Source organism: Vidua chalybeata, chromosome 1 (genome assembly GCF_026979565.1).
Source record: "Vidua chalybeata isolate OUT-0048 chromosome 1, bVidCha1 merged haplotype, whole genome shotgun sequence".
NCBI lineage: Eukaryota > Metazoa > Chordata > Aves > Passeriformes > Viduidae > Vidua > Vidua chalybeata.
In genome coordinates this window covers 4,167,953-4,177,918 of record NC_071530.1, presented here as the reverse complement: position 1 = coordinate 4,177,918, position 9,966 = coordinate 4,167,953, and positions in this window count along the sequence as shown.

The following is a 9,966-nucleotide window of genomic DNA, read 5'->3' as shown; positions in this document are numbered from 1 at the left end:
TTGCAGTGCAGCAGACACTCCCAAACTGCCATGGTTTTACATTGCAGGGCAAAACTGCTGTCGTGAAAATGGGGAGAAGTGACTCCTCAGAAGATCAGCCTTGCTCAGACTCTATATTTTAGTGTTTCCACACCAAATGCCCTCAATTCCTAGGGAATGCAGTTCTTTACTATTTAGAGTAAGTGACTGTGACACTCCAAAGCAGTGAGTGCCTCATCCGGACAGAAACGGGTCCCTGAAATGCACTGAGTCCAAAAAATCAGCACAACTCCCTCTCCTTGGAGAACCATGCTAAAGGTGGTGAGGTGCTTGGGGACAATGACAAATCACCTAAGATCACAGATCCCATCAGATTTTGGCTCTCTGGGGATAAGAGGAAAAGAAAAATGCCCCATGGAGGAGACTGAGAACATTTACTACAGGGACACAGAAGTCCCGATTCAGTTGCCCAGACAGCATCTCCTGCTATTGGAGGTGTTTAAGGACATGGTTTAGCAGTGGACCTGGCACTGATAGGTTTTTTGAACCTCAATTATTCTCCAATTTGATGATTCTATGCCCCAGGGAAGCCCACCTGGGTTATTCCAGCTGGCTTTACCTGTCCCACCTCCCAGTTCCATGGAGAGGTCTCCAGTACCCTGGGGTATTTCAGATCCAATGAGTCCCCAGTTCCAGGAGGGAATTCAGCTGAGGATAAGTCACCTACAATACAGAGATCATCTCATATCTCTCCACAGACACTGCTTTTCTCCAGCAAGACACCAGAAATCTCAGTATCCTGGGATGAGGCAGGACACACCTCTAAATCTCAGTGTTCTTTCTCTTCTGTGACCTCAGTTCCAGTGGAAGTTGCCCTTGGATTAATCTGTCCAAAACATGATCTCTTGGGGTGTTTTATTTCTTCATTTTATATATATATATTCAAACAGCCTTGAGCACTCTCTATTTATAGACAGAAAAGTGCCTTAAGCACAAGGTACAGTCTCTAGTGGTGCTATTCACAATAAATAACCTGCATTAATCAGAGATGAAATACAAGGTCACCTCTTTGTTCTGACTTTTTCTTCTTTAATTTGGCTTCACTCCACACTCTATTGCTTCTTTCTTACCAAAAAAAAAAAAAAAAAAGAAAAGAAAAAAAAAGAAAAGAAAAAAGAAAAAATAAGAGCTGCTTGAGTTGCTATGGTGCTCACTTGTGTTATGCATGCTTTGTCTCTTCTGGCCCAGGAGAAGGAATTGTGCAGAGAGGAATTGCAGTAGTGGTACCTCCATCTCCGTGGCCTCACTAGGAACATTTAAAATCCTAGAATTCCAAAATGGTTTGGGTTGGAAAAGACCTTGAAGAACATCCAGTTCCAATTCCCTGCCATGGGCAGGGACACCTTCCACTGTCCCAGGTTGCTCCAAGCCCCATCCAACCTGGCATTTTCTTATCCCTGTAGGGGAGACCCGTGTGCTCTCTGTTTCTTTGGTGCCTCAGGTAGATGGAAATGCAGACATGTAGATAAGGTAGGAGGCAGCTCAGAAGAGCACCAAATTGCTTTGTTTTACTGGAGCGTGGGGTGGAAGTACAAAAAAAAAGGACAGAGTGAGCATTTCTTCTGCTAGATCTCACCCTGGTCCTCTATGGTCTTTAAATTAGAGCTGATTCCACAACCAAATTCCCCTGTGGCTCACAGCAGAGATATTTAGAAATAATGCTGTGGGTGTTCAGGGACTGTTTTGGATGAATGCTGATATAAATCACAGCAGCAGGACTCACTGGGGTTATAATGGAGTAAAACTGTTGAAGTGAAGAGTAATTATGAGAGTGACATTTGTCCCCTCTGGTGGGGACTTCCAGCTCCTGTTACAGTCTGGAAAGGCCTCTTTTACACCTGGAATGGTCCCAGGCACTGTCCAAGGGTCTCATTCCCTTAGCAGCACTCAGGCATCTCCTGTCCTTTAGGATCTCCTGAGGTATTCCTTGGCTGCTTCCTCTGAAAGTGAATGAAAAAGGAACTACAGATAATTAAGATTCTGAGTATTTTAATTTCATTTCTATTCTATCTATTTCATTTCATATCATCTATCCCTCCAGAAGAAGGGATTTCTCCTTTCTTTTTAGTTAGTGGTTGCTTTATCCCTATTGTTTCCATTGAGGACAGATTTTAAAAATATTTCTTTTTCCCTATATACTTTTCCCCATGTAGAATTTCTGCATAAAATAAATATTGCAATTTTCAAGCTGGCAAAATGAATGCTGTAGTGACAGTCTGATTCAGGAGCTGATTTCCCCTAAAAGGATGATAATGATATCATTAGCAGTTTTCTCCTCCCACTTAACACCACTCAGGATCCAAAAGGGGCTCGATGGAAAACAATAGATGTGATTCATCATCACATTAGACCAAAATAAAAGTGAAGTCCCACTGAAACAATCCAGGTGGATTTAAGCAGGTTCAGAATGTGGATAATTTCTGTGCTGAGGGAATTCAGCACATATATACAATTCAGCGCCGAGGGAATTCAGCATAGGTATAAAATAAAAGGGGAAATAAAAGGGGAATTCATCTCACCTATTCCCGTGAGAGGACAGGTGAGTTGTGTGACTATTCCTCTCCATTTTACTGACTGAGAAGCTCAAGGGCTCATTCCTACATCCTGGACATCCCACATGAGCTGGGATGGATCCTTTTATTCACCACCAGAGGATGTGTCCTCATTGTACCTTGAGCAGCTGCTGCAGTTTGTCATCTACAGGGCAAAGCCATGCCCAAAAATAACACTGATTTTAGTTTATTCTATCTATAAAGGACAAAAAGAAAGAGGAAATTCAGGCATTTGGTGCACTAAGACTTTTTGAATTAAGACAGCAAGATCTGCACTTCATCTATATTTAGGGTTTTATTTCAACCTTAACCAGATTCTCCTGGCTGAGGTTTAAATTAAGACAGGGCTAAATTACAGAGTAACCATGAATTAGAAAGGAGACCTTGAATTTTCTGATCAAACTCTAGAAAGTAGCAAACACTTGGAAGAAGAGTTGACTAATGGAACTCATTAGTTTTGTAAACTCTCAAGGGATAAAGGCTATGAATACCAAAAGTTAATTTGTTGTAACATTCCTGACATTGCCCATTTTTACATGTTTTTTTTTTTTTATTTCATCTTGAAAATAATTCTTGGTTGCAAAGTCTGGATTAATATTCATTAAAAATGATAAAAGTGTTAAAAGTTTAGAAGATAAAAGTGATAAAAGTTTAGAAGACTAACATCAAAATGAAATTTCTTTTCCCAATGAGTTCATGAACATTTTTCAAAATGTTTTCTTCCACTTTTTCCCTCCCTTTGAGACGGTCCTGGTGAAATTCACTTGTGCTATGATGCAATGACAGATTTCCAGTGAACTCCTGACAGACAGAGCTTCTGTAGCCATGGGGAGGGAAAGGATTTTAGGTTTTGCTTTCTCCCTGCTGATGTGGCTGAGAGTGAAATCCACCCTTTCTGGCAGCAGGAATGATTCTGCCATCAGCCTGGAATGATTTGGGTTTGGTCTGGTTCAGCCACAAAGTGGTGCCTGAGAGTGGAAAGGTCTGAATAAAAGCTGCTTGAGAAGATTCATAGCTTTTATTTCAAAGTGTCCACGTTTCTGATCTCTCCCATGTGCTAAGAACAAGGACTGGAGGAAAATGTCTGAGATCTCATCCAAGGGTTAACTTTTGGCAAAGAAGAACCTTCCATAATAAGGGTACAGTTTTCTGGAAGAGCAAACATTGCTGGGAGCTTGTTAAAACCCTGGCATGAACTTTCTGCAAGATCTTAGGTCTCCACAATTCTCACTGAGGCTGCTCCCAGCCTTGGGGATATGGATGAGCTTTGAGGACGCTTAAAAATCAACCATTGCTACCTGCACACCCCCTCTACCAGGAACAGCACAAGGAAAACAAGTGTGGAAAATGTAATTTCAATTAATGCCTCTTTCATCACTGTCACAGAATCATGGAATGGTTTGGGTTGGGGACTGGGTCCAGCTCTGGCCCCTCGGTTTGGGAAGGACGTTGGGACGCTTGAGCGCGTCCAGAGGAGGCAACGAGGCTGGAGAGGGGCTGGGAACACAAACCCTGTGAGGAACGGCTGAGGGAGCTGGGGGTGCTCAGCCTGGAGAAAAGGAGACTCAGGGCTGACCTCAGCACTCTCCACAGCTCCTGAAAGGTGCCTGTGCTCAGCTGGGCTTGGGCTCTTTCTCTAGGAACTGACAGAACCAGAGGACACAGCCTTGAGCTGCACCAAGTGAAATTCAGGTTGGATATCAGGAAAAAGTTTTTTACAGAAAGGGTGATAAAGTTCTGGAATGGCTGCCCGGGGAGGTGGTGCAGTCCCCATCCCTGGGTGTGTTTAACAAAGCCTGGATGTGGCACTGGGTGCCAGGGTTGAGTTGAGGTGTTGGGGCTGGGTTGGGCTCGATGATCTTAAAGGTCTCTTCCAACCAAGAGAAGAAGAGACAATTTTTCAGAAGAGATAGAATTCACAGTTCATTCTATGAATTCTGTGAACTTAAGTCTCCACAATTCTCAACCAGGCTACTCCCAGCCTTGGGGATATGGATGAGCTTTGAGGACGCTTAAAAATCAACCATTGCTACCTGCACACCCCCTCTGCTAGGAACAGCACAAGGAAAACAAGTGTGGAAAATGTAATTTCAATTAATGCCTCTTTCATCACTGTCAGGAATCATGGAATGGTTTGGGTTGGGAGGGACCTCTAAGCTCATCCACTTCCACCCCTGCCATGGGCAGGGACACCTTCCACTATCCCAGAGTGCTCCAAGCCCTGTCCAACCTGGCCTTGAGCTTCTGTGGGTAGATTATTAGAGTCTGAAAAACCTGATGATGGATTGATTATATAGAGATGTTTAATCATATATTCCTGATCAGTAGAGAAAGGAAAAAAATCTGGAAAACACTGGATCCCAGATCTTTTCCATCTCAGACTTGGGCACCTGCTGAAAGCTCCTGACTGTTGTTGTGAAATTAGACAAGTATGAAATGGCCACGAGTCAGTTAAACTCACTGATTTCTCCAAAACACTACAAATAAAATGTGCATCAGGGAAAAAGGAAGAAGAAAGGTTTTTAACTTTCCCATGTCTGACTTTAAAACGCCACTGCCTGTGCATTTACTAATTCATGTCAAACCTTGCATAATTCCCTTTTAATTTTATGCTGAGCACTAATGTGAGCAGCTAATTTTTCTTTACTTACAGTGAATTTGTGCTGGAAAAACACGAGCTCATAATGACTCTTGATCCAAGCTGTGTATGAATTAGCTAATAAACTACAACAGAAGACTGGAGATAAATCATATTTGGCACCATGTGAAACCCTGCTTTGTTCACCTTCTTGTTCATGAAGGAGGCAATTAAATTCACTGGAAACTGCAAGATCTCTTCTGCAACATGTGGAAAAATGGTCAAAATTCTCTGGTGGGCCAGGGGATCTCATATGTAAAAGGCATTATTAAAGGGTATTAAAAAAGAGTATTATGAAAACATTTCCAATTCTCTGCCATGGGCAGGGACACCTTCCACCATCTCAGGGTGCTCCAAGTCCCATCCAACCTGGCCTTGGACACTTCCAGGGATCCAGGGGCAGCCACAGCTTCTCTGGGCATCACCACCCACACAGAGAAGGATTTCTTCCCAATGTCCCATCTAACCCAGCCCTCTGACAGTGTGAAGCCATTCCCTCTCCTTCTGTCACTACCTGCCCTTGCCAGAAGTCCCTCTCTGGGATTCTTGTAGCCCCTTTCAGTGCTGAAAGGCTGCAGTGAGGTTTTTCCAGAGACTTCTCTTGTCCAGGCTGAACAATTCTCCCACTCTTTCCTCACGGGAGAGGTTTTCCACGTGTGCAAGCTCTGCTGGTTACCCTGGCTGGGCAGACAGGAGCCATCCCCTACCCACAGATTGCTCACAGGGCTGAGCTATGCCAGGACTGCTGGGGATGGGAGCACTGCCTGCTCCCATCTCTATCTCCACAGCAGGGACTTCCTTCCAGCTGCCTACCAGCCACGTGCCTGCTCCAGGGGTTATGGCACATCCCAGTCCCAAAGCTGAGTCAGGAAAGCCTCAGAGTTGCTTTTGGTGGACTTTTCTTCCTTCAGCTCTCCAGCCAAGACTAGCAGTTCTGCTGTGAAAAACTGCTCTGTGACTTAGGAATGTTTTCCTTGGCACTTTGTGTGAGTTACAATTATTTTATAGCTTTTGCTGTCTCTATTTTTCTTTTTCACCCCTCTCAGCTTAATCCTACCAGAAAATAGAAGACGTAGAAAACACACATGGGGATACCTCATCCTGCTTGTCCTTCTCAGTGAGGTGAATCCTGATGGAGAAGTGGGAGCTTCACCTGCCCTTGGAGAGGGGCAGGAATTGAGGTGTTGGTACCTTCTCCTGCAGCAGATTTGAGGTTTCTCCTTAGCTTGGGACAGAGGTGGGTCAGGAATCCTGTGGAGCTGTCATAAAGCAAAAATATATTTGGGAAACCTCCACCTTTTGAAAGCCTATTTTGAATCCCACACACCAAATGCTCCCTGTGTGGCAACAGCTACACATTTGGTATCATCTCTGCAGGGTTTGAGGTAAGTCTTCGTCTTGGTTTGAAAAGACAGGTGTCTGCTAGGGAAGGCAGGAGCCTCCCTTGAAATGGAAAATGTAAACCCCCTCCCTCTGAATTATTATCATTTTGAAATGAAGGTGCTGTCAGGTAAAGATATGGGAGTAGGAATAACAGTTTTTTACTAGGAAAATTAAAAATAAAAATGCAATAGTACAAAAAAGAAAACAAAACTCGCTGCCAGACTCAGAGCAGGCCCTGGCAGCCTGTGGGTCAGGGTGGTGGCAGCAGTCCCATTCCATGGGGGCTCAGCCCTCCTGCAGTGCCAGCTGTGCTTCTGCTGGAGCAGGATCCTGGACAAGGCTGGAGTTTTCCTCTGGAGCTCCAGGCTGCTGGAGATGGGCCTGGGCTCCCTCTGGGAATGCAGTGGGGAAGAAAGCTGCTCCTCTGGGATTGCAGTGGGGAAGAAAGCTGCTCCTCTGGGAATGCAGTGGGCAAAGGCTGCTGTGGTGTTGCAGGAGTCAGATTGTATCCAGGTAGGAATGCTTGGCTCCTCCCCTGGGCGCAGCATCTCCCCATGGGATGATGGAATTTTCTCAGCCATGCAGGGACACTCAGTGGCCATGAACAGAAGAGATCTCCTGGAGGGAGGATTGGCTGTGGGAGAGATAAAGAAAAACTGCCCAATGAACAGAAGAGAACTGCCCCAGCTCTGACAGATGGCAATAGAATACACACGCCCACTAATATCTTTCAACCTAAGACAGTCTTCCACGTGATTCTAGATGCAGATGTTAATCTGGTTCTGGCAAACAAAATATCACAATTTCAGCAGTGACACAGATGGGATCTATGTGCCTACTCCAGTGGGTACACACGCTGTTGTGCCAATAAAACTGTCTGTGAGCAGTAAAATAACCGAGCTGAGACAGTTTGATTGTTCAGGTTGTTGATTCATTTCTGAACAACTGATGAATAACACCACCCAAAAAGATGCTGATGTGTAAGTGACAGGGGGAAACAATCTGATCCTCACTTGCTGGACTAGGGAGCAGTAGCTCTGATGGATTTGGTTTTTAATTGGCTCTGACTGCCTAGCATTTCAGCTCTGTGCTGCAGATGTTGCTGCTGCAATCATTTCACATGGAGCCTGTCCCGCGTGAACCACAAACATCTCGTGGCTGGGAGCTCCTGTCACTGCAGAACCTGTGGGAATGGCTGATTTATGGAAGGAGGCACACGATGAGCTGTGGGGCTGCACAGGCTCAGGGCTTTCCTACCAATCCCTGGGAGCACAGTGAGCTGGAGAAGCTGCAGATTGGAGCTGTTTGGTTTTACATCCCTGCCTTTATGAGTTCAGCAGGAGAGGGAACTGCATGGTTCCTGAAGATTTATGGTGTTGGCAGCTTTGAGAAAATGTTTTTCTGCAACTTCTTCTCTTTTTTTTTGCTTTGCAAGCAACTTCCCAATGCTTGTCAGTGCTGAGCAAAGCAAGTATGTGCACACATTGAAAGGCTGTGCACACCAAGAAGGGGAAAACCATGAGGATGAGAGGGGCAGCTGCTGTAAACAGGTGAAGGTCAGCCTGGAGCACAGCACAAATGTGGAGGAATATTGCTGGGTGCAGATTTTTTCTCAATGAGTGTGTAAAACATGCAAAATTAGTAATTTTATTAAAAAGGAGAAAATGCCCATCAGCAAAGCTGAAACAAAACCTTCAAGCAAACTTAGTGGATGCTTGTGTTGAGCTACTTTGTGCAGACAATGCACCTTCATGCACAGGATGTAGCCCAGGACCAGTGAAATCATCACTCTCCTACTCCAAACCCACGACTGAATATTTTCCTTCTGGTGGAAGGTGTCCTACCCATGGCAGGGGTTGGAATGAGATGATCTATGAGGTCCCTTCCAATCCACACCATTCTGTGGTTTGATGGATCTGTGATATTTGCAGAAGATCTGTCAGAAATATGTCAAACAAGTTCATATACACTGAAAAACACACAAGCACGTGTGAGCGTATTTATAAAGTCAGTTGAATCTGACATATTTTCAGCAGAAATCACAGGTACAACAGGTTTCAGATGTGGATTGAGTTGTGCAAACCTATCAGTTTGTTATGGGGGTGTTTGCATTTTGGTGTTGCACATTGCAGAAAGAGCTCACACTGTGTGAGATGCTCTGTGGACAGGAACTGAGGGATGTGTGCACCCCAAAGGGGTAATTCTATGATTCTGTGATTTGTGTTTGGGGTTTTTTTCTCCAAAATAAAACAAATTAAAAAATATATTATTATAATATAGATATAAAAACATATATTATATATATAAATATATAAAAATATATCTTATACAATCCTGTGGGAAATGCAAGCACAGAGAGCTCCCAAGGCTTTGAACATATAAGCTCAGAGATAGAGATGGATACAGTGTTTGACCTAAGACCTTGGAGAAGGCTTGGAGCTTTAGAATAGAATAGTGAAACAAACATGAAATAAGAATAAGGATTTGTAGTTTAAGCAGAAATATGTTTTAAGCAAGTAGAAATATGCCTCATACAAGAAAATAAATAGATTAAGCAAGATAATATTTAATTATACTTCTCTAGAACTATAAATTAATTATTTATAACTGTTAATTATACTTCCATAGAACTATAGAACTATATATAGTTAGTTAGTTAGTTAGTTATAGTTAGTTATATATAGACTTTGTCTAACAATAGAATTTGTAGAGTTGGTAAAAAGTAGAAGATACAGCAATAAGTTTCTGTAGGGTTATGATTGGATAGAAAAAGACACATTGCAGTAAATCGTGTAAAATGTAGCAATTAGCAATTGGTTATGAAGATGCTAATGAGCTTTGTGGAAGTAGCTGATTGGATAAGAAATTTATAAAAGACATTGTAACTAGAATTATAACAGCTTCTGATGTGATGGCTTTGGATGTAACAACCTTACAGTCTCACCCTTCCACGAGACTGATTTTTGCAATGATCTTTTAAATGCCTCATCAGTCGACCCCGTCTCTCTGTATCCCAAACACAATCCCTTTGTTAAAGAGAAGGATTCTTTGATCCTTAGACTTGATGGCCTTTCTGAAGCACAGGTACCTGCTCAGGGCTCTGACCAACCGGACATGGTTGAAGCTGTTCCTGCTCAGTGCAGGGGGCTGGACCAAATCACCTTTAAAGGTCCCTTCCAACCCAAATTATCCTGTGATTTACAAAACTGAGGCCAGTCCCTGCCTGGCTGCTGGACAGGGGCTGCCCTCGTGGCCTGCACTGCTTTGTTGCACTCAGAGCCAGCTTTTCTGTCCTGCTAGGAAGCAGCAATCCCTGTTTTCCCCGTGGAGGGGATCCCTGCTGAGCCAGGATCC